This window comes from Coenobita brevimanus, chromosome 26 (assembly GCF_032717465.1).
Source record: "Coenobita brevimanus isolate Jiangsu-jjx chromosome 26, ASM3271746v2, whole genome shotgun sequence".
NCBI classification, from domain to species: Eukaryota; Metazoa; Arthropoda; class Malacostraca; order Decapoda; family Coenobitidae; genus Coenobita; species Coenobita brevimanus.
In genome coordinates this window covers 5,424,085-5,449,195 of record NC_136979.1, presented here as the reverse complement: position 1 = coordinate 5,449,195, position 25,111 = coordinate 5,424,085, and the positions used below count along the sequence as shown (strand labels likewise).

The window sequence follows — 25,111 nt, the reverse complement described above, 5'->3', positions numbered from 1 at the left end:
ACCCAAGGCGGTTCCGCAGCAGGTACAGGAGACCGCCCATGGGATTCTTGTACTCTTATGCCACGGACAGGAGCACCGTCAGCGTTACCCCCAAGGAGAAGGACACTATCATCGTAAGGCCCTCAGTGACGAGGATCATCAACCTACCGCTGCGGGCGTGTGGGGAGTGTGAGGTTCGGCTGATTGACGGCAGGTGCAGGAGGCTCGTCAACTGCGGCGGTAACGGCAGATGGGGAGGCTATTTCCCCTTCATTTAAACACCAACAAAAACCAAGATACCCCCTGAATCAAAGAAAATGGACACATATAATGACGGCGCGGGAAAAGCACGGTGATACTAGAAACGAAAGCAGAGGTAAAGGAAATGGACACAAATAATGAAGACAATACCAAGTGAAACAGAGAAACAAAAAATGGAGATAGCAGAAGCAGAGGCACAGAAAGAAAAGACGCAGAAGACGGAGACTGTACAAGCAGACACACAGTAAAAGGACACAGACAATGGAGACAGATCAGCTGAGACACAGAAGATGGGGGCAATACACACACACAGAATCAGGACAAAGAGGAACGAGGCAATGTCACGTATCCTCTTGAATCTTATGACGCCATTTATTGTTTACTCTTGTTACCACAGACGATTTTATTCTGTATAAGAGAGATTTTTCGAACGAGACGCCATTCCTAACTTGAATAATATCGCCTGGAGGTAGCAAGAACGTAATCGTGGTGAAGACGTTGAGATACAGATATAGGAAGCTAAAAATGGATATAGTGTACAGTCACCAGTTTTAAAAGATTGACAAGCGTGCCTAAAGGAAGCAAGAGACAGAGGAAGAGGCATATGGTGAAGATGGAAAGAAGTAAATGCAGTATTAATCAAGTATACATTTACCTACAAGATCACGAGGATACTGATCAACATTCGTCAAGTTACAAAAGCGTACAGAAGGAAGGATCGAAGGAAGGAGACGCAGGAAGAATTATAGGGCTAGGAAGTGAATACAAGATTAATGAAGCTATACATTTATCGTGGGCCAGACGCGTGAAGAAGAAAGGGAGGGAAAAGAGAAAGAATCAAATGACGAGGAAGTGAATACAGTGGTAATCATGATACATTTGCGAACCTACAGTCAGTGCAAAAGTATGTTCATCTCACCTGTTTCATTTCTAAATTTAAAGATCCATTTTCTCATCGGTCAAAAGCTCCTTAACACCTCTTCCTTTGCGGTTTATTTTTACATATAGCTCGCTAATAATTACTGTTGTGTTATGTAATCTATCTTGGAAGTGAAAACACCTAAACAGAGTACGAGTGCAAGACAGGAGTAAGGTGAAGTAAGGAAAATAAATCGCTAAAGAAAAGGTGCTAGGAAGAAACTTTAACCGACGAGAATGCAATCCGAATATACTTGAATGGGACGTATTGGATGAAGGAACGAAATCTCCCACATTATATACTCCTCTGCCCACTATGTTATGTTTTTTCCACTACGTTATATTCCAACGTTATTAAATCCAGCGATGAGAGAGAGAGAGAGAGAGAGAGAGAGAGAGAGAGAGAGAGAGAGAGAGAGAGAGAGAGAGAGAGAGAGAGAGAGAGAGAGAGAGAGAGAGAGGCGAAAGAACCTTGGTATATGAGTATGGAATTTAACCCCTTCAATTCGATGTCTGATTTTTTTTTATATTCTTGCTACCTAAAGTCGACTGTGTGTGTGTGTGTGTGTGTGTGTGTGTGTGTGTGTGTGTGTGTATGCTTTACAGGAGAGACGCCTGATAGTGAGGGGGTTAATGAAGGTTGTATCTCTCTCCTAAATTGAGTAAAATCGTCTGGAGTTTGTAAGAATAAAATAAAAGTGACGACGTAGCAGGGAATGTTATCCAGTTCTCTCTCTCTCTCTCTCTCTCTCTCTCTCTCTCTCTCTCTCTCTCAGGGGTTTAATACGACCTTCATTAACCCCTTCACTGCCACAGCTCCTTCTAAGGCTGAAAGAAATCGTCTGGAGAGAGCTAGAATCATAAAAAAAATAATACAGAAAGAACAATACAAAGAAAGTACTAGAAGAATTATACAAGAGAAATACAACAATAATAAAAATCAATGCAAGAATACAAAAAAATGCAAGAACATTTCCAAAAACAATAATACAAAAATTAATACAAAAGCGTAATACAAGCAATAATATAATAACAAGAATACAGAAAAGAACAATGAAAAAAGAGGTCATGGCGCTGAAGGGGTTATGTATTTGGTCTCCAGGGGCGGCATTCATAACGTGTTTTTGTCAGTCTCTACGACAAGTTTCTCTATGGCGATTAATTATTATCATTAAATTATTTTGCTTTGTCGTAGTTCTCAGTTATGTACTGTTGTTGGCGTTGTTGCATAACCCTGGCCTCTTTGGCCGAGCAGACCCGTCGACCACATGTAGGAAACTGCTTGTGTGGGGCCGTCCTTCATGTACAGTACAGTGCATACACCATGCATGAACTCGGCGTCCCCTTGTGGTAGACAGAGTCTCGTCAGGGTCGCAGCAGGGTCCTTTCCCACAGCAAGGTGCAGGGAAATACAAGGAGGCTTGGCTCCTGGATGGACGCCACAGGTGCTCCACACAGGATGCACAGTGCCACCACGTGTGGGCTTATCACCATTGTTGTTTGGTTCTGAGGTGTTTGGCATCTGTGAGAGTCAAGACAAAAGCATAAACAAACACTCTGATACACAACTTAGGCCTAAGACACTATTAATACGCCCCTTGGGGAGTTCAAAAGCAAGGATCGAAACCTATATATATAAGGGATCCTACCTAGTGAACAGGATAAGTAAACCTTCATAAGTCGACTGATTACAAGTTATTTATGTTTTTCGAATTTTTTAAACTTTAATACTGACTGTCTTGGTAGATGAACGCGTGAAGAAGTACAAATGTCTTCTTATACACGACGTACGATCAGGAATGTTTGTAAATAGGGCAAAGGATGTCAAAGGTAGGGGGTTCGGCCAGGTGTTGAGGAGAGGAGGGATAGGGGGATGAAGGGTGGAGGGTATGAGGGATGGAGGGAATGAGGAGTAGGGGGGAGGATGAGGGATGGAAGGAATAAGGGGTGGGGGGATAAGGGGAGGAAGGTATAAGGGGTAGGGGGGCTGGAGGATAGGGATGAGGTGTGGAAGACGATGGGGGAAGAAGGAAATGTTATCTCAGGTAATTTCCATCACCACCTCTTATTCTCAGTCTCCTTTCTCACCTCCATCTATGAGCCACGCCTCCACAACCCATCTTTCCCTTTAAGAGTCGCCTTGGACCACTAGAACACCAGGCAGAAGCTCCTGCAAGTGAACCCCCTAATTGCGAAATACGAACTTGTTGTTATATTCTGTCTAACGTTCGACGATTAGGTCAGTTCAGAAAGAAAAACACTAAAGCGAAGAATTTAGAACCTAGTGTTTTACTCCAACTGGCAGCAGATGATTTTGTTCAGTGAAAAAAAAAAAAAAAAAAAAAAAAAAAAAGCACGGCGGCACAAAGTCAAGTCCTGTCTGAGAAATAACAGTAGACTTTATTCGCTTGAGAGTTATTCTTGTAGCCAAAAAACTCAGAATCTAGTGTTTTAGTGCAGTTCACATCAGACGATTTCATCCAGTCGAGAGAGAGAGAAAAAAGCATCGTATGATTTAATTCAGACGAAACCAAACACCAGGGGATTTTATTCAATTGAGAGAAAGAAAGAGAGAAAAAAACAACAACAACAGATTTCATTCAATCGACAGAAAAGCAGCGGACGATTTCAGTCAGTTGAGAGTAAAGCACGGCGGAGAAGAGATCCAGGATGCATGTGAGTGTGTGGGCGGTGGTGTGGGCGTGTGTGGGCGTGGCTGTGGTGGGTGTGGGCGGCTTCAGCTTGCCCACATTCCCAAGGAACCCCGCACGTCGGCCATCATGGGAGGAGCCGAGGATACCATCATGGGAGGTGCAGAGGACACCATCATGGAAGGAGGAGCCGAGGACACCACTATGGAAGGAGGAGCCGAGGACACCACTATGGAAGGAGGAACAGAGGAAGCCATTATGGGAGAAGGAGCCGAGGACAAAAAAACTATTACATGAGGAGGAGCCGAGAACACCATCAGGGGAGGTGGAGGTGATTATTAGAAACGGCTTTCTGCCTTTTATCATCTCCGCGCCACTGAGGGACTGCGAGGATAAGTGTGAAATTCGGATGGCCGACGGACGCTGCAGGAGGAAAGCCAACTGTAAGGAGGACGGCGAGGATCTGCCTGACTTTCCTTTCTAACCCGTTCACCCCAAGGACGTCTTTGACAATGTTTTTTCTTGCTATCTCCAGACGATTTTGTTTAGCCTAAGAGAAAGCTTTAAAATGGAGTGGTTACATCCAGCCTTCATTAACCCCTTCTCTGCTAGGGTCCCCAGTAATGCATAATCACCCTTATACAGCAAGAACTAAATGCATAAATGAATCACTGGACTGTAGGGGGTAACTCAAAAAAGGGAAGATAAAGGAAGCTCAGCGTTTTTGAGGAAGAAGAAGAGGACTCATTTTCCTTTCCATAATTATTATAAAAAAAAAAAAAAAGCAGGATACAAGAAGACTGAAAACGACAAAAGCGAGAACGAGAACACGATTACGTTTTCAAATGAACTCTAAGAACAAACCAAGAAGACCAACAACTGCAAAGAAAAATTACGAAAAAAAAGAAAAAAAAATGTAAGGAGATCGAAGAAAAAAAAAATAATACAAAAAATTCAGTCTGCAAAAAAAAAAAAAAAATGCAGAAAGATCAACAGCCGCAAAGAAGATGAGAAAAAAAATCAAATTCTTTCTCAATTAAACCCCTTCAGCTTGAGGACTTCTTTTAATTTTATTCTTGCTGTCTATTTTATTTAGCTTTGGGGAACTCTCTCTCTCTCTCTCTCTCTCTCTCTCTCTCTCTCTCTCTCTCTCTCAGTGGAGGAACTTAATGAAGACTTAATATATCCCCTTCACTACAACAGGCATTTCTAAAAGTTAAATAAAATCTTTAGGTGTAAGGAAAAAAATATTACATTATCGAACTGAAGGGGTTAACTAAAAAAAAGGATGGTACGAAAAGAACGATACTCAAAAGCAGGAAAAAATAACAGAAAAAAAAATCTCAACCCGAATACCCTCTTAAAAGCTATATTGGGGCAAGATCTGGACACAAATAAAAAACATAAAAAATGGAAAATCTATTAACAGCATCTATCTATCTATCTATTGACAGACACCCGTAAAAAAGAGAGAAAAAAGAAAACCGTAAAAGATCCAGAAACAAAAGAGGATGAAATGTAAAAGTGAGAGAATTATCAACAATGTGCCAATAACAACAAAAATAACAACGAAAGGAATAAAAGGAAAGCACAGACACCAACACGGGAACTTGTACACACACACACACACACAAGCGTTTAATCGACTAAGTGAACTCTAACTGTGGTGATTTGTGTCAGATCGACGAGAATTAATAATAATAGTAATAACAATGATAATAATAATAATAATAATAATAAAGATGTCTGTATTATTATGATAGCTAACGATGTCGAAACAATGTGGACTCTTTGAACCATAATGGAAAATTTTTTAAAACCACCACAAGCACGGGAAACCCAGATGATATCACTCAGTGTCACCGTATGCTTTTATATTCCACACCTCCCCTCTCCCCCATCCCTCCTCCCCTCTCCCCCTCCTCCACCCTCTCGCCCCTCCTCCACCCTCTCCCTCCCTCCAATCTCCCTCCTTCCTTACTCTTACCAGTCTCCCTCCCCGTTTCTCTTCTTCCCCTCCTCCAGTCTCCTCCCTCCCCTGAGTTCTCCAGTTTCTCTCCCTCCCTCCCTACCTTCCTCTGCAAGTCTTCTCTCTCCCTTACCTCTCCAATCCCTCTCCCATTCACTATTCTCTCCCTCCCTCCCATCCCCTCCAATCCCTTCCTTCGGCACTCTCTCCGGTCTCCCTTCCTCCTGCCTCAAGTGTCCCCCTCCATTCTCTCTCCGTGTCCCCCTCCTCTCCTCCTCGGGTTCCATCTCTCCTTCCAGTCCATCCACCTGGTCAGTCGAGCCTCTCCTGTGCTCATAACCACAAGCTAAAGCCAAGATGCGCCTGGCGGGGGTGAGGGCGTGGGTGTGGGTGTGCGTGGCCGTGATTCTAGCCGGCATTTACCCACCCACAAACGCCAGGGGAACTTGGCACAGGCCCAAATTAGCCGGAAAATTGAAAGGCAAGATGGGAGGTTTCCGAGAGTCCAGGATCATTACTTCCCCGCTACGTCCATGCTTGGGGAGGTGCAACATCAGACTCAAAGACGGAAGGTGCAAGAGAATAATCAACTGCAAGGTCGGAGGTGCAAATCCCGACCTTTCGCTCTTCTTCAAGTAGCGGAAGGGAGGAAGTGGAGGTGGGTTAGGAGAGGCAAGGAAATGAAGCGGAGACAGGGACGCGGAGAAGAGACAAGGAAGAAGGGAAGGAAGGGCAACGGCAGACGTAGGGAAGAGGAAAAGAAACGTTGAGGGAGAAGGAAGAGGGGCAAGAAGAGAAGCATCGTAATGAGAAGCAAGGAAGAGGAGGAGAGACAGGGAAGAGGAGACTGTGTGTGTGGAGAGGAGTCGATGAAGTGGGAGAGGCAAGAAAGAGGAGAAAGAGAGAGTAGAAAACAGCCAGGAAGAGAGACAACGAAGATGAGCAGAGAAAAAGAAGAAAAGGAGCAAAGGCAAAGAGGAGGAGGAGCAGAGGCAAAGAAGAAGAGGAGCAGAGGCAAAGAAGAGGAGGAGCAAGGCAAAGAAGAGGAGCAGAGGCAAAGAAGAGGAGCAGAGGCAAAGAAGAGGAGCAGGGGCAAAGAAGAAGAGGAGCAGGGGCAAAGAAGAAGAGGAGCAGGGGCAAAGAAGAAGAGGAGCAGAGGCAAAGAAGAGGAGAAGAGAGAAAAGAGGAGAAAGTGTGGAGGGAATCCATGGAGGAAGGAGAGATAAGGAAGAGGAGGAAGAGGCGGGAAAGAGGAGAAACAAGACCTTATTCTCCCAGGCATATGAGGCTTCGTAATTCCTCTTCTTTAGCGATTTATTCTACATATTGCGTCTCAGTATAATCTTGTATGTTACTGATGCAAACTGTGTCGAATGGTAAAAATATGCAAGAGAATATAATGGTGTAATGTGAAAAATAAATCGCTGAAAGAGAGGTGTTAGGAAGCCTTCTGTGTTAGCGAGATGAAGGGATAAAGGAAATGAAAGAAGAGGGAAGAGGAAAGGTAATGAGAGAGAGAGAGAGAGAGAGAGAGAGAGAGAGAGAGAGAGAGAGAGAGAGAGAGAAAGCAACCGAAAAATTAAGAAACGAGTGTTAAGAGGCGAAAAAAAAAAAAATGAAAATAAAATAAAACAAGAAGAATGGAGGGTAGGGAAGTGAAAAAAAAAAAAAAGAGAGAGAGGAGTGAAACTAAATAACCTAAATAAAAAGAAAAAAGAAAAAAGTGAAAATAAAAGAAAAAGAAATGCATAATCAAGTGAGAGAGATAAAAGATAAGGGAAGGAGAACGAAATGGTCGAAAATTTGTGATAAAAATACACATGACGAGCGACAGAAAAAAATAATGTACGAAAACAAAGAGGAAAAAATAAAGGAAATAGTTGTGTCTGTTTTGAATTTTAGGGTCATATTTTAAGTGACATTTTGTAATTTCTTAAAACCTCTTCCTTGGCGATTTATTTTGCACATTTCATCTCAGTGCCCTCCCGTATGTGACTGAGGCAAATTATGTAGACGTTAAACTAATAAAATACAAGAGAGGGAAAATGTGTTATAGGCAACATAAATCGCTTAGGAAGAGGTGCTACGAAATCTCCTATGTTACCTGTACGTGTTGTTTGTAATTTGTGAGGTGGATCAAGATTTACGTCTGCAACAGTACACTTTGTTATTGTAATTAAAGTGAAGGAATTTACGATCGATTTCCTGTCGTAACTTAAGATATGTTTTTTTGCAGGAAGGACTAGAGGCACTGGATGATTCTGTCCCTTCCTTATTCTTATTCTTCCTGCAGAAAACAGGTATACATTCTAATGATAATTCTCCTCCCTTAGCTAAGAACTTTTTTTCCTCTCCCTCTCCCTTCTCTCTCTCTCTCTCTCTCTCTCTCTCTCTCTCTCTCTCTCTCTCTCGCTCGCTCGCTCGCTCGCTCGCTCGCTACTAGAAAACACTTCATTATACATAGTAGTTTCCCCTTGTAAGTTACGACAGGATTTGATCGTGAATGTGGTCGACAAACCTACATATTGACATTGTATTTATGGCCCACAGACAACAGCTTCTGCCCGACTTGGACCCTGTATAGCTGTGAACTGACAAGGAGGATAAATATTTAGGTATAATTTCTTTCCTGTAAAACTTTAGGGTCTTACTCCTATTTGCTTCAGAGATTCTGGTAACACCTCTTCCTTAGCGATTTATTCTGCCTGGTGCATATTGAGCCTTTTCTATGTTACTGATGAAAATTCTGTGGATACTAAAAGTGCTATGAGTAATACACAGGACAACAATAAGATTTAATAGGCAAAATAAATCGCTAAGTAAGAAGCGCTAAGAAGCCTCCCATGCTATCAGTAATACGGCTTTATATTATTTTATATTTTAAGCTTTGTAAATTTAAATATATGCAATTTTTTACACAGGGTGGTCCATATATAACTCCCCTCTTCCAACACGCCGGGTGCTTTGCTGTTGTGTTGTGGGGACGGCTCAGTGTTACCAGTGTGTACCCGGCTTCACTGATTCAATTCCTACCCCCACTGCCACATCAACGCCCACATCAGCAGACTGAGCCGTCCCCGCAATACATCAGCTAACATCAGGCGAGTTTCAGGTGGATCCCTGTTTCCTGGCCACCCTGTACAACTAGACATATAACCTTGTCTTATTATAATGGGATATATAGACTGTAACTTAGCTTTCTGGAAATATACAAAGCTGAAACAGAAACATACGTAACTCCTGCCATCCAGTAACTTAGACTCGTGTGCTTAAACCTGAATTCGCGAAGTGGGAGGCAGGCTATAAATTTCTGATGATTTTTTGACGTAGTGGACGATGATGGATTTTTTTTTCTTTTTTTTTTTCTCGAACCGATTTAGCCTTCTTGTATGGCTGCTGACTGCATTCTGTAATATGGGATGCAGGCTAACCATACCAAATAACCACAGGCTTTCCTTAAGTGACCATCAATTATTAAGGTTTTGTACTCCACTTTCGGATTTAAAGTTCAGGTACACGACCCTTAGCTTCCATTTTATTCATGGTATCTCCAGACGATTTTCCTCAGCCTACCACCATGTCTGAGGCACTGAATTTATAACGGCACCCCATTAATACCAAGCCATTATAGAACGATATCACTAGCTGTTGTAAAAAAATTCTGGTATGGCAATTACTCTGTCAAGCAAATACTTCCTAAAACATCATTACAATATTGTTAGTGTTAGGAAAGTATTTCATTGATGACAAGCAATATTGTTTTTGGTGTGAATGATACGTTTATTTAATGGAAGTTAGTTTCTCAATACCATGATGTTTAATAGTAAAGTTTATATAGTCTGCATCGATTTTTTTCACCACCCTCTTTCGTATCCCAGGGTGCTCACGAGCCCCACTTTGAGAACTCCTGTTATAAGTTAATACAGTTATCACCATGTAGCGCCTCTTCATGTACAGTTGGCAACATATTAGCCTGGTACAGCATCAGAATTTAGCAGAGGTCTAGCATGAGAATTTAGCAGAAGTCAAGCCTTTGGTACACCTGACAACCCTGACAAAATCGCGTGTTTGTTGGTGGCACTGACATGAATGGACGGAGGTGTCCTATATTAGTTGAAATAACCAAATAAATGTGGTGTATGAACGTCGGAAACTGTAGCTAGACCTCTACTTCACACACACACACACACACACTGTCCCAGGTGTGTGTGGCCAACTGTACCTTTGCTGTAATCTTTCATATATCCACGGCAGTATATCCTGACACTAGTAATATAATGTGGTATAGATCACCCCAAAACAGGTGTGACTTTGAAAAAAATAAAAATAAAGTAAGCAAAGACAATGTTTAACTTTTGTTCTTTCCTTGTATGTGGTTTTGGTTACATTATATTTGTTGAATAAAATGAATATATTTTGAGGATGTAGCTTATTCACCATTTCACTACGATGACGTCTTTTTCATTTTTATTATTGCTGCCCCTCGACGATTTTTAATTCGACTTTCGAGTGGCCCCTTGTGGTGAAGGGGTTGATGAGGTGTACCTAACTCCTAGTGATCTAAAAGTTTCTCCAGTACTGAATTTAATCATGTGGAGGCAGCAAGAATAATAGTAATAGTAGTAGTAGTCGTAGTAGTAGTAGTAAAGTAATAGTAGTAGTAGTAGTAGTAGTAGAAGTAGTAGTAGTAGAAGTAGTAGTAGTAGTAGTAGTAGTAGTAGTAGTAGTAGAAGTAGTAGTAGTAGTGGTGGTAGAAGTAGTAGTAGTAATGGTAAATGTAGTAGCATGTCATCGCGAACTGTCTCTCGAAGCTGGTCACATAAGGAATGAACATGAAAAAAATAGAAATTATCAAGAAAGGATCCAACATGTGGGCCACGGTCGATTCACTCCCCTTGTGTTCACGACATCAGGTGGGATGGGTCCTGAGGCGGTGAGATTCTACTCGAGACTGGCAGAGGTTCTTTCTGAGAAGAAACGTCAACCGCGGAGTTCTGTTATGGCCTGGATGAGATGTCGACTGTCGTTCTCCCTCGTGAGGTCTGCACTCCTATGTCTCAGGGGCACAAGATCAGCCCTCAGGCCTGTCTTTCTGGCGGGTATGGATTACGAAGCTACGGTGGTCAACAGTCGCATAGACCAGCGACTCCAATAGTTTAATGACTATTTTCACTGTAATATCAATAAATATAAAATAAAATAATAATAGTAATAGTAGATGGTTGGTAACTACAGCCGTTGGCGTGCTTACGGATTGTGATATGAGGGTTAGTGTTAACCTTCACATTACAACTCCAAATGGTGAACCGTATTATGAAGGTTGGTTTTGATTTTCACAATATAATTCCCCAATGGCTGGAGGTGATTAAAAAAAAAAACTGTAGTAGTAGTAGTAGTAGCAGTAGTAGTAGTGGTAGTAGTGGTGGTAGTAGTAGTAGTTGTAATAGTAGTAGTAGTAGTAGTTGTAATAGTAGTAGTAGTAGTAGTAGTAGTAGTAGTAGTAGTACCAGCAGCAGCAGCTGCAGCAACAGCAGCAGCAGCAGCTGCAGCAACAGCAGCAGCAGCAGCTGCAGCAACAGCAGCAGCAGCAGCAGCAGCAGCAGCAGCAGCAGTAGTAGTAGTAGTAGTAGTAGTAGTAGTAGTAGTAGTAATAGTAGTAGTAGTTAGGAGGAGGAGGAAGAGGAAGAGGAGGAGAGGGAAGAGAAGCTGCAACCCCAGGCTCATCTGGACGTGAACTCTGTGAACTGTAGGCTGAAACTGCCCTTCTCCTGTAGTCCACCATCCTCCTTTCGGGGGAAAGGAAAGGAGCTGAGGGATATCAGCAAACCGGGCAGAGGAGCCGACCTGCTATATCAGTGCCATCACGTGAAGGTGTCCCTCTTTAGGCGAGTAAAAAATATTTATATGATGTACTCTAGCTATGCATCAACGTAGGCCTCTCCAGTAGACTATACTGGCCCTTACCGTACTTAATGATAACAGATACAGAAACACTATAGTCAATTTGTGTTCATCTGACGAAACTGGGTCTTGTATACTACGTGTAGCTATGTCAAAGTTACAGGAAATATTGTGAGTCTTAGTTAAGAGGTGAACATGAATCTCCTTGGTTCAAGTCCACCCTCCAGTCTGACTACACCTGATCATAAACAGAGCTGAAAAGGGTTAAAGATCTTGGTCACATTAAAAAAAAAAAAAAAAAAAAAAAAAAAAGGCCATAGAAAGACGCGGGACCATAAAAGGGCTTCGCTAAAAAGATGCAGCACACAGGGCTTGGCTGGAGGGAAGCACCTTGCACATGAAACTCTATTGACTAATTAACCTGCTTTCAGATGTGTTGCTCGTTAAAAAAAGAAGAAAAAACGAAAAAAAAAAAAAAAGGCGAAGTACAGTATTGTGATAGTGATGAAGGTGTAGATATTGTCCATTACATCTTGTAACCCCTTCAGCCTGATGATCTATTTATGACTATATTTGTTTCTATATTGCGATTTTATTCAGCTTTAGGAGGGATGTCTAGCAGTGAAATGGTCAGTGATGACTATATAAAAAACTAAAAATCTTCCGAAGCTGAAAAAACGCATATAGAAGGTATAAAATGTCAAAATATATCCTCGGACTGATGGGGTTAATACTGGAAAAAAAAAAGCTGGTAGGTGACGATGACCAGCTCTATGCGGACCAAGCTTTGTCAGCGACCGGAAGTTAGTTTCGTTATGAAAAATCACTCCAGTATGGCGGTACCGAAGGACGACATCCCACCCAAGAATCATGGCTCTGGGTACTTTCAGATCTTTAGCATTTCGTGCGAGCCTAGTCGTGATTTTGGCGATTTTCTGTTTAAGTGGATTTGGTGACATTTGACCCCTGACGTGGGGAATATAGGTCATGCATGTATGAAGCACACATGTAGTACTCATTAACGTCTACAAGCATGCATAATTTCAATCGATTCCATCCTCCCACTGTGGAGCTAAGGAACTTGAAAGTCAAGGAATGGCCTACATGTGATACAACTTTTAGGTGGCGCTGCCAGTGACTGGAAGTGAGTTTCGACACTAAATGTCATTTTTGTATGAAGGTACGCCAGTGCAACATTCTACCGAAGAATCATGGGCCTGGCTTAATAATCTTCGGAGCCTTATTGGAGCCATAGGATTCTGCGCGAGCATAATCATGATTTTAGCTATCTTCACCGTTTTCGTAATTGATGACCTTTGACCCCTGACCTAGCCAATGTAGCACACACAGGTATATAATAGAAAGTTGTAGTACTAGTCAATGTCTATAAGCATGCAAAGTTTCATGCAGTTCCATTGAGCCGCTGGGAAACTAGGAAGGAATTTTTGAAAACCGTACTGGTCGCTAGGGTCACTGAGGCCAATCTTTGAAGGGTCGGAACTTGAAAACTATAAGAGAGAGAAGCAAATGGATGGCACACTTCCAATAACCAATGATCTCAAGATTACACCTACAGAAGCCAGAGCTTTTTACGCTCATTAGTAATGCTTCTACAGCTCAAAACGTGAAAAGTACGAAAAAAGGCGGTTTTTCGGCCGTTACTAGGCAACGAGTAGTTGCCTAGCAACCAAAACCTTGCAGACACAACTAGGTCATAGGCTGGTCATTGTGTCAAAGTTTGATCGGAATCAGTTAATTCTGAGGGGTAGAAGTGCCTGCCACAATTAAACAAGAAAGAATGACCAAGAAACCAGGCAAGAAAACGCGACTAACTATAAGGACAGCATGAGCTGGCCAACACAGAACGTTAAGACACAGGATGTTGTGTCCGGTACCAGCTGCACTCCTTCAGACTCCCGTGACCCAGTGTCAGCTGAAAAAATTCGTTTGGCTTTAGCTGTAATAGAGCACTAGAGTTGGCCCGATGATGACAGGGTCAGTGGTTACAAAACTAGACTCTCTCAGGCTCCTATGACTCAATTTCAACTGAATAAAATCGTTTGGCATTAGCTGTGGTAGAACATTAGAGCTGCTCTAATGATGAGAGGGTCAGTGGTTACTGTATTAACTCTCAGGCTCCTATGACTCAAACCAGCTGAATAAAAGGGTCTGACGTTAAGAAGAATGAAATAAGAGAGAAAGGGCGACTACAGACAGTGTTAAACCCCCTCCAGACAATTTTATTCAGCTTGGTGTGGACCTCAATAGTACTAGAGGGGATTATGAAGACAAAATCCTCTAGTTCGAAACGCCTCCCCGATGCTGAATAAAATCGTCTTGCGGTATACACTTTTTGCTCCAACTTGGCGTTAAAACTGCCACATCTCCATCCTGAATGCTGAGTTATAATAATAGACCGACACCAGAATATGTTGCTTGACACGAAGAAGTGCTCTGAAAGGGACGTGGAGCCGTAGTATCGTCTCTTTTTCTGCCACGGAACTAAATGAAATGAACTGGAAATGGACGAAAATCTGGGCCAAGTTAGAGTGAAGAGAGTATAGCAAAGATGGGATGCAAAACATGTCATTAGAGTGAAGTGGTGAACAGGACTTTCCATGACTGAGATGTTGCCTGTTTTCATTCTCTCTCGCTTTTCTCTTTTCCCTCGTCTGTCTATCTGTCTGTCTGTTTCTCTCTCTCTCTCTCTCTCTCTCTCTCTCTCTCTCTCTCTCTCTCTCTCTCTCTCTCTCGTACTATCAGGAGAGAGAGAGAGAGAGAGCAACAAAGATGATTCCAACATGCACTCCCTAAATGGCCTGAAGATACACTCATACAGGATATGTGTGTGTGTGTGTGTGTGTGTGTGTGTGTGTGTGTGTGTGTGTGTGTGTGTGTGTGTGTCCTGGATACTCATGTCCTGTCCTTCAGTAAGTCCTTTATCTCACACGCCTTTATTGCCCCAGTCTCTCTCTCTCTCTCTCTCTCTCTCTCATTGGGATCTAAACTAGCCTCTTCACAGCGATATCTTTTTCTGATTCCTTTCTGACAAAAACCAGACGATTTTATTCAGCTCAGGAGACCCCAAAGTGGAGGGGTTACACACAGCCTTGATCAGCACCTCAGACCTCAGACGATTTCCCAGTGTTCTCTAAAATCGTCTGTCCTTAGCTGGAGCCAACTAGAGAGGCCGGCCTAGTTATCTCAAACTGCATAAAATCGTCCAGTAACTGTAAGATTAAGTTAAAGAAAAGACGCCATTGTTCTGAAGTGGTTAAAACTCTCTCTCTCTCTCTCTCTCTCTCTCTCTCACACACACACACACACACACACACCATAGTTCGGATCGTGGAGGTGGCCCCTTTGGTACGCATGCCCTATTTTTCCTCTATTTCTGCTACCTTCAGACGATTTTATGCAGCTGAAGAGAGATTTTTGAAGCAGAGGAGTCACACACATCCTTCATTTAACCCCTTCACATCTTGGGCGCTCTGCTAGAACGTATAAAAATCGAGGGAAGAAAATACGTCATTAGAATATAAAGCTGAAATGCTGCTGACTGCGGTAGGCCAGACCCCTTCGGTGTTTTGGTGCAGGATTGGCTGTTTTTTTATTTATATTTCTTGGCTTCACTCAGGATGTTCCCGATAAACGATATACAGTACTCAATTTCATGTTATAGTTAGAAAAATTGTCTGACCAAAAACTCAATTCATTACGGTTGTTGCTGCGGTCCTGATGTTTCAAGTACTGTAGTTACATTTAAACCCGGTCGACTGCAGACTCGTCAGTGGTCACCCTCCTACAGTTCACCATCTTCCTTTCGGGGTATAGGAATGGTGCTGAGGGACTTTTATAACTGGGCATCCTAGTCTCTCGCTTATATTAATGCAACTGCGGTATCCCTACTCACCATCCCTCTTCAACATTGTTCCGGCATCAGAGGAAGGAAGGAAGGAATTGTGGCAGTATGAGAGACTGTGTTAAAAAGTTTCAGAGCCAATCTCCTCAGTGTGGTGACGTTCTTCTTATATTTTGGTGTCATTGGAGGGGTTAGATTGAGAGAGAGAGAGAGAGAGAGAGAGAGAGAGAGAGAGAGAGAGAGAGAGAACTTTTAAGCTGAATATAATGGTCGGCAACGTAAAGAATAAACAAAGAAATGGCGTCATCGTCCTGAAGTGGCTAAGAGAGAGAGAGAGAGAGACAGACAGACAGACAGACAGAGACAGAGTGTGTGTGTGTGTGTGTGTGTGTGTGTGTGTGTGTGTGCTAAGGAGAGGAAGTGGACGATGATAATGGACGTACAGTGAACTTGCTTTGATAAGGATTACACAGGATGCATTCACCGAGACTGGCTGGTAGGTTGGTTTGTTACTAAGGCGGTGTTCTGTGTGTGTGTGTGTGTGTGTGTGTGTAAATAAATCAGTTTATTGCGCGTGATTCAGATATGCTGATATTCATAGAGAAAAAGGGAAAAAAGGGACATTCTATTTTCCTTATATATAACAGAAAGAGAGAGAGAGAGTCATAGGAGCATGAAAGAGTGAATATTGTAACCACTGGCCCTCTCATCACCGGAACAACTTTATTACCACAGCTAACGCCAGACGAATTTATTCAGCTGAGACTGAGTCATTGCAGCCTGAAGGAGTGCAGCTGGTAGTGTACCAGATACATCCTGTGTCTTAACGCTTTGGGTTTTTTCCAGTATTAACCCCTTCTGTCTGAGGATATATTTTTTGACATTTTACTCCTAGATGCATTGTTTTCAACTTAGGGAGATAATTTTTAATGCTAGTCTTTTTTTTTTTTTTTTTTACATAGCCTTCATTAGTCATTTCACTGCTAAGCATCCCTCCTAAAGCTGAATAAACCCGCAATATAGAAACAAATATAATCATGAATAGATCCTCAGGCTGATGGGGTTATAAGCTGTAAAGGACAAAATCTACATCATCATCATCTCAATATTGTTCCTTGCCCTTTTTTTTCTTTTCTTTACTTTCTTCTTTGTTTTTTCTTTATATTTTCTTTTTCTTCTTTTTTTAACCATCAGAGAACGTCTCTGACAGCAGGTTAATCAGTCAAAGGAATTTCACGTGCCAGGTGCTTCCCTCCAGCCAGGTCCTGTATAATAACGTGAATAAGCAGCTTCCCCAAAACATAATCATTTTCATCAACAAATTTAACACAAACAAAACCACATAAAAGGATGGAATAGAAGTTAAACATTGTCTCTGCTTGCTTACTTTATTTCTTTTCAAAGTCACACATGTTTTTCAGTCAATTTTACCACATTATGCTACTGGTGTCAGGATATATTGCCATGGATATCTGAGAGATTACAGCAAAAGTACAGTTGGCCACACATACACCTGGGGCAGTGAGTGTGTGAAGTAGAGGTCTAGCTACAGTCCAGTTACTTTGCCATTTCAGCGAATATTTGACACGTCCGTCCATTCATGTCAGTGCCACCACTAAACATGCGATTTTGTCAAGGTTGTCAGATGTACCAAAGGCTAGACCTCTGCTAAATTCTGATGCTAGACCTCTGCTAAATTCTGATGCTAGACTTCTGCTAAATTCTGATGGTGTACCAGGTTAATATGTTGCCAGCTGTACATGAAGAGGTGCTACATGGTGGTAATTGTATTGCTTTATGACAGAGGTTCTCAAAGAGAGGTTCGTGAGCCCCCGGGAGCACGAAAGAGGGTATCCAGGGGGGACTTTGACGGCTGGTGAAAAAATCGATGGAGACTATATAAACTTTACTAATATACTTCATGATACTGATAAACTATCTTCCTTTAAAACAGCACATCATTCACACTCAAAAATATTTCTTGTCATCAATAAAATATTTTCTTAACACTGCTTGATAGAGTAATTGCCATACTAGAAATTTTTACAACGGCTAGTGACATTGTTCTATGATGGATTGGTGTTAATGGAGTACCGTTCTATGTTCAGTGCCTCAGTCATGGGGGCTCCCCTAAGCTGAGAAAAATCGTCTGGAGATAGCATGAACAGAATGGAAGTTACAGGTCGTATGCTTAAAGTTTAAATCCAAAAGTGGAGTAGAAGACCCTAATTACAGAGGGTAATTTATGGAACGCCTGTGATTAGTAGGTATGGTTAGCCTGCATCCCATATTCCAGAACGCAGTCAGCAGCCATACAGGAAGGCCAAATCGGTTCGAGAAAAAGAGAGAGAGAGAGAGAGAGAGAGAATATAATCCATCATCGTCGACTACGTCAAAAAATCATCAGAAATTTAAGGGCTGCCTCCCACTTCGCGAATTCAGGTTACGCACACGAGTCTAAGTCACTGGATGGCAGGAGTTACGTATGTTTCTGATTCAGCTCTATATAGTCCCAAATAGCTAAGTTACAGTCTATATATCCCATTTTAATAAGACAAGGTTATATGTCTAGTTGTACAGGGTGGCCAGGAAACAGGGATCCACTTGAAACTCGCCTGATGTTAGCTGATGTATTGCGGGGACGGCTCAGCCTGCTGATGTGGGCGTTGATGTGGCAGTGGGGGTAGGAAATGAATCAGTGAAGCCCGGTAAACACTGACAACACTGACGGAGCCGTCCCCACAACACAACAGCAAAGCACCCGGCGTGGTGGAAGAGGAGGGTTATATATGGACTACCCTGTGTAAAGAACTGCATATATTTAAATTTACAAAGCTTAAAGTATAAATATAAAGCCGTAATATTGATAGTAAGGGAAGCTTGTTAGCGCTTCTTACTTAGCGATTTATTTTATCTGTCTTTTCTTATTTTTTTTTCCTGTGTATTACTCATAGCTTTTTTAATATCCATAGAATTTTCATCAGTAACATAGAAAAGGCTCAGTATGCACCAGGCAGAATAAATCGCTAAGGAAGAGGTGTTACCAGAATCTCAGAACAAATGAGAGTAAGACCATTAAGTTTTACAGGAAAGAAATTATACCTAAATATTTATCCTCCTTGTCAGTTCACAGCTATACAGGGTCCAAGTCGGGCAGAAGCTGTTGTCTGTGGGCCATAAATACAATGTCAATATGTAGGTGTGTCGACCATATTTACGATCAAATCCTGTCGTAAATTACAAGGGGAAATTCAAAGCTATCCAATGTCTTCTAGTCGAGAGAGAGAGAGAGAGAGAGAGAGAGAGAGAGAGATTGGTAGCAAAGAGTGGAAAATTATCATGAGAATTTTTATCTGTTTTCTGCAAGAAGAATAAGAAAAGGAAAGGACAGAATCATCCTGTGCCTATAGTCTTTCCTGCAAATAATAGTAATAATAATAATAATAATCGTAAGTTACGACAGGTAATCGATCGTAAATTCCTTCACTTTAATTACAATAACAAAGTGTACTGTTGTGGACATAAATCTTGATCTACCTCACAAATTACAAACACCACGCACAGGGAGCATAGGAGATTTCGTAGCACCTCTTCCTAAGCGATTTATGTTGCCTATAACACATTTTCCCTCTCTTGTATGATACCATTTAAACATCCACGTAATTTGCCTTAACCCAATAAGAGAAGGTATTTAGGTGAAATGTGCAAAATAAATCGCTATGGAATGGGTGTTAAGAAATTTCAAAATGTCACTTAAAGTATGACCTTAAAATTCAATAGACACAACTACTCCAATATTTTTTTTTTTTTCAGTTTTCGTACATTATTTTTTCTCTGTCATTCGTTTCGTGTTTTTTTATCATCAATTTACACTTCATTTCATTCCCCTTCCATTATCTCTCTCTCTCTCTCTCTCTCTCTCTCTCTCTCTCTCTCTCTCTCTCTCTCTCTCTTCATTATACATTTCTCTCTTTAATTTTCACTTTTTTTTTGCTTTCGTTTTATTTAGGTATATTTACTTTCACTCTCTTCTTTTTTTGTTTTCATTTCGCTACTCTCCATTCTTCTTGCTTTATTTTTTTTCCATTTTTTTGCCTCTTAATATTCATATCATAATTTTTCGGTGATCTAGTCTCATTTTTCTCTTTTTTCCGTCTCTTCATTTTTCTCTATTGCCTTTCCATTTTTTTCTTATTTTTTTCGTCTTTTTTATTTCTTCACTTTCACTCTCTCATTTTCTTTCTTTTTTTTCCGCTTACAATCTTTATCTCTCTCCCCTCTTCTTGTTACTTCAGTTCTCTCTCCCTCTCTCCCTCTCTCTCTCTCTCTCTCTCTCTCTCTCTTCCTTCCTCATTTCTGTTCCTCTACTCTTTCCATTCCATATCCCTCCATCTCGCTGATTCATAAGGCTTCCTAATACCCCTCTTTTAGTGATTTATTTCTCACATTGCACCATTATATTCTCTTGTATATTATAACCATTCGACATAGTTTGCATCAGTAACATACAAGCTTATATTAAGACGCAATATGTTGAACAAATCGCTAAAGAAGAGGCATTACGAAGTCTCAAGGGCCTGGGAGAAGAAGGCCCTCTTGTTACTACGCCTTCCCCCTCCTCCTTGCCTCTCCTTCCTCCATCACTTCCCTCCACAATTTGTTTCCCCCTCTTTTTCGTCTTTGCATCTCTTCTTTGTCTCTGCTCGTCTTCTTCGTTGTCTCCTGCTCTTCTTGCTCTCTGTCCCTCATCGTTGTCTTTCCTCTCTCCATGGCTCCTCTTTCTTGTCTCTTCCTCTTCAGTGACTTCTCTCCACACACTCTCTCTCCTCTTCCCTGTCTCTCCTCCTCTTCCTTGCTTCTCAATACGATGCCTCTTCTCGCCCCTGACTTTCCTCTTCCTTCCTTTTCCTCATCTCTGCCTCTCCTCTTCCTTGTCCACTTTCTTCCTTGCCTCTTCTCCATTTCCCTGCCTCTGCCTCCCTTCCTTGTCTCTCCTCACCCACCTCCTTGCCTCTCCTCACCCTCCTCTTCCTCCACCCTTCCGCTAATTGAAGAAGAGCGAAAGGTTGGGATTAGCACTTCCGCTATTGCAGGTGATAGTTTTCTTGCACCTCCCGTCCTTCAGCCTGACTTCGCACTTCCCCGGGCATGGGAGCAGCGGGGCATTGATGATACCGGTGTCACCCAAAGGTCCCATCTTGTCTTTCAATTTCTTGGCTAATTTGGGGTTGAATCCAAATCTCCTGGCGTTTGTGGGTGGGTAAATGCTGGCTAGAATCACGGCCACCCACACCCACACCCTCACCCCCGTCAGGCGCATCTTGGCTTTGGCTTGTGGTTATGGGTACAGGTGTGGCTCGACTGACCAGGTGGATGGACTGGGAGGAGAGATAGAGCCCGAAGAGGAGAAGAGGGGGACACAGACAGATAATGGAGGGGGACACTTGAGGGAGGTGGGAGGGAGAAAATGTTAAAGCGAGGAGGGAGGGAGGGACACCGGAGAGAGTAACGAAGAAAGGGATTGGAGGGGATGGGAGGAAAGGAGAAAACACTGAAGGAGAGGAAGGATTGGAGAGGTAAGGAAGAGAGAAGACTTGCAGAGGGAGGGAAGAAGGGAGGGAGGGAGACTGGCAGGAGGGAGGAGAAAAACGGGGAGGGGGACTGGTAATAGTAGGGAAGGGTGGAGATTGGGAGGGGGGGAAGCGAGGAGGGGGGAGGGGGGAGGTATGGAAGATAAATGAATATCGCGACACAAAGTAATGGTCGTCTGGGTTTCCCGCCCTTGTAGTGCTTTCAGAGAATTTCCTAATATGGTTCTAAGATTTCACACTATTTCGACATTTTCAGCCCCCGTGATAGGACACAGATTATTATTATTACTATCATTATTATTATTATTATTATTACTATCATTATTATTATTATTATTACTATCATTATTATTATTATCATTATCATTAATTCTCGTAGATCTGACTTACACAAATCATCGCCGTTAGAGTTCAATTAGTCGATTAAACTTTGTGTGTGTGTGTGTGTGTGTATGTGTGTGTGTGTGTGTGTGTGTGTTTACAAGTTCCCGTGTTGGTGTCTGTGCTTTCGTTTTATTCCTTTTGTTGTTATTTTTTTGGTTCTTGGCACATTGTTGATAATTCTCTCACTTTTACATTTCATCCTCTTTTGTTTCTGCATCTTTTACATTTTTTTCCTCTCTCTTTTTTACGGGTGTCTGGTGATAGATAGATAGACAGATGCTGTTAATAGATTTTCCATTTTTTATGTTTTATATTTGTGTCTGGATCTTAACCCAATATATCTTTTAAGAGGGGATACTAGTTGAGATTTTTTTTTCTTTTATTTTTCCTGTTTTTGATCATCTTTCTTTTCGTACCTTTCTTGTTTTTTTTTTTTTTAATTAATCCCTTCAATCCGATAACATGATATTCTTTTTTTCTTTGTTTTCACCTGGCGATTTATTTAACTTTTATTAGAGATACCTGTCGTAGTGAAGGGGTTATATTGTCTCCGTTAAATTCCTCCACTGAGAGAGAGAGAGAGAGAGAGAGAGAGAGAGAGAGAGCGCTCAATGAAATACTTTAGCAACAGCAAGAGTAAAATAAAAAAAAATCCTCAAGCTGAAGGGGTTTAATTGAAAAAGAAATAGATTTTTTTGTCATCCTCTTTGTGGCTGTTGATAGTCCTGTACTTTTTTTTTCTTTTTTTTAAATCTAAGACGAAATTTTCCGTGAATGACTTTTTTTATTTCCTCACATTTTTTCGTCACTTTTCTTGCAGTTGTTGGTCTTCTTGGTTTGTTCTTAGAGTTCATTTGAAAACGTAATCGTGTTCTCGTTCTCGCCTTTGTCGTTTTCAGTCTTCTTGTATCCTGCTTTCTTTTTTTTTTTTTATAATAATTATGGAAAGGAAAATGAGTCCTCTTCGTCTTCCTCAAAAACGCTGAGCATCCTTTATCTTCCCTTTTTGAGTTACCCCCTACACTCCAGTGATTCATTTATGCATTTAGTTCTTGCTGTATAAGGGTGATTATGTATAACTGGGGACCCTAGCAGAGAAGGGGTTAATGAAGGTTGGATGTAACCACTCCATTTTAAAGGTTTCTCTTAGGCTAAACAGAATCGTCTAGAGATAGCAAGAAAAAAAAATGTCAAAGACGTCCTTGTGGGGACTGGGTTAGAAAGAAAAGGCAAACAGATCCTCGCCGTCCTCCTGACAGTTGACTTTCCTCCTGCAGCGTCCGTCGGCCACCGAATTTCACACATTATCCTCGCACCCCCTCATTGGCGCGGAGATCAAAATTTCAGGGGTGAGGTCTTAGTCCATCACCACCTCCCATGATGGTGTCACCAGCTCCTAATCCCATGATAGTGGCCCCAGCTGCTCCTCCAATGATAGTGTCCCCAGATCCTCCTGCCATGAGTTTGCAACCATCTGTTCCACCAATGATGGTGTCCCATCATCCTCCTGCCATGAGTTTGCAACCATCTGTTCCACCAATGATGGTGTCCCATCATCCTCCTGCCATGAGTTTGCAACCATCTGTTCCACCAATGATGGTGTCCCATCATCCTCCTGCCATGAGTTTGTAACAATCTGTTCCACCAATGATGGTGTCCCCAGCCCCTTCTTCCATGATGGTTTCTTTGGCTCCTGCTTCCATGATGGTTTCTTTGGCTCCTGCTTCCATGATGGTTTCTTTGGCTCCTGCTTCCATGATGGTTTCTTTGGCTCCTGCTTCCATGATGGTTTCTTTGGCTCCTCCTCCCATGATGATTTCTTTGGCTCCTGCTTCCATGCTGGTTTCTTTGGCTCCTCCTCCCATGATGGTTTCTTTGGCTCCTGCTTCCATGATGGTTTCCTTGGCTCCTGCTTCCATGCTGGTTTCTTTGGCTCCTCCTTCCATGACAGTTTCTTTGGCTCCTCCTTCCATGCTGGTTTCTTTGGCTCCTCCTCCCATGCTGGTTTCTTTGGCTCCTCCTCCCATGCTGGTTTCTTTGGCTCCTCCTCCCATGCTGGTTTCTTTGGCTCATTCTTCCATGATGGCTTACTCGGCTCCTTCTTCCGTGATGGTTTCTTTGGCTCCTTCTTCCACGGTGGCTTACTCGGCTCCATCTTCCACAATGGCATCCTCGGCTCCTCCCATAATGGCATCCTCGGCTCCTTCCATGATGGCCGACGTGCGGAGTCCATGGGGTGTGTGGTTAAGATGAAGCCGCCCACACCCACCACAGCCGCGCCCTCACACGCCTTCGCTGCCGTCCTTTACTTTCAAGTGAATGAAATCATCCGCTGAATGAATGAAATCTGGTCTGTTTATTTCTCGCTCTCAACTGAATAAAACTCGCTGGTGTTTGGTTTCGAAGGAATTAAATCATACTGTGTTTTTTCTTCTCTCTCTCTCTCTCGACTGCATGAAATCGTCTACTGTAGTGCACCAAAACACCAAATTCTGATTTTTTTTTTTTTTCTGGTTATAAGAATATCTCTCGAGTGAATAAAATCGACTGTAGTTTCTCGGACAGATTTTAACTTTGTGCCGCAGTGCTTCTTTTCTACTGAATAAAATCGTCCATTGTCAGTTGAAATAAAACACTAAGTTCTTAATTCTCCTTTTTAGTTTTTTTTTTTTCTGAACTGAACTAAATCGTCAGACGTTAGACAGACTAAAAATGCAGATTTGTATTTTGCAATCAGAGGGTTAACTTGCATGAGCTTCACCCTGGTGTTCTAGTGGTCCAAGGCGACTCTTATGGAGAAGGGTGGGTTGTGGAGGCGTAGTTCATAGCTGGAGGCGAGAAAGGAGACTGAGAGTATGAAGTGGTCAGGAAATAACATGAGATAAGATATTCCTCTTCCCCTAACCTCCTCCCCCCATCCCTCTTCTTCCATCCCTCATCGCTATTCCCCAGCCCCCCTACCCCTCATACCCTCATCCTCCCCCCTGATCCTCAGCCTCTCCATCCGTCATAACCTCCACCCCTCAACCCCCCTCTCCCTCCTCTCCTCAACTCCCGGCCGAACCCTCCACCATTTTTGGCATCCTTTGTCATATAAACATTCCTGATCTTACGTCGTGTATAAGGAGACATTATACTTTTTTGTTCAGTCGTGCAACTACCAAACACTTTGTAGTAAAAAAAAAAGTAAGTGTTAAAGTAAAAAATACGAAACAACAAATAACATGTACAGTACCAATAGTCGTTTTATGAAGACGTATTTATCCTGTTCACTGGGTGGGATCCTTTATAAATACAGGTGTCGATCCTTGCGTCTGAACTCCCCAAGTGGTGTATTTACAGTGCCTTAAGCCTAAGCTGTGTATCAGAGTGCATGATTATGCTTTTGTCTTGACTCTCACAGATGCCACACATCCCAGAACCTAATAACAGTGTTGAAGAACCTACACGTGGTGGTGCTTTGCATTCTGTGTGGAGCACCTGTGCTGGCGCTATGCATTCTGGGTTGAGCACCTGTGCTGGCGCTGTGCATTCTGTGTGGAGCACCTGTGCTGGCGCTGTGCATTCTGTGTGGAACACCTGTGCTGGCGTTGTG

At 42.3% G+C, this 25,111-nt stretch overlaps 1 long non-coding RNA gene across 1 annotated transcript; it reads left to right on the top strand.

The window, feature by feature from the left end:
* The first annotated feature begins 5,981 nt into the window (after window positions 1-5,981).
* LOC145394057 (uncharacterized) lies at window positions 5,982-8,225 on the top strand. Its single transcript, XR_013896313.1, has 2 exons — window positions 5,982-7,282; window positions 7,317-8,225. It is a non-coding gene; the product is annotated as an uncharacterized LOC145394057 (long non-coding RNA).
* The last annotated feature ends 16,886 nt before the right edge of the window (window positions 8,226-25,111 follow it).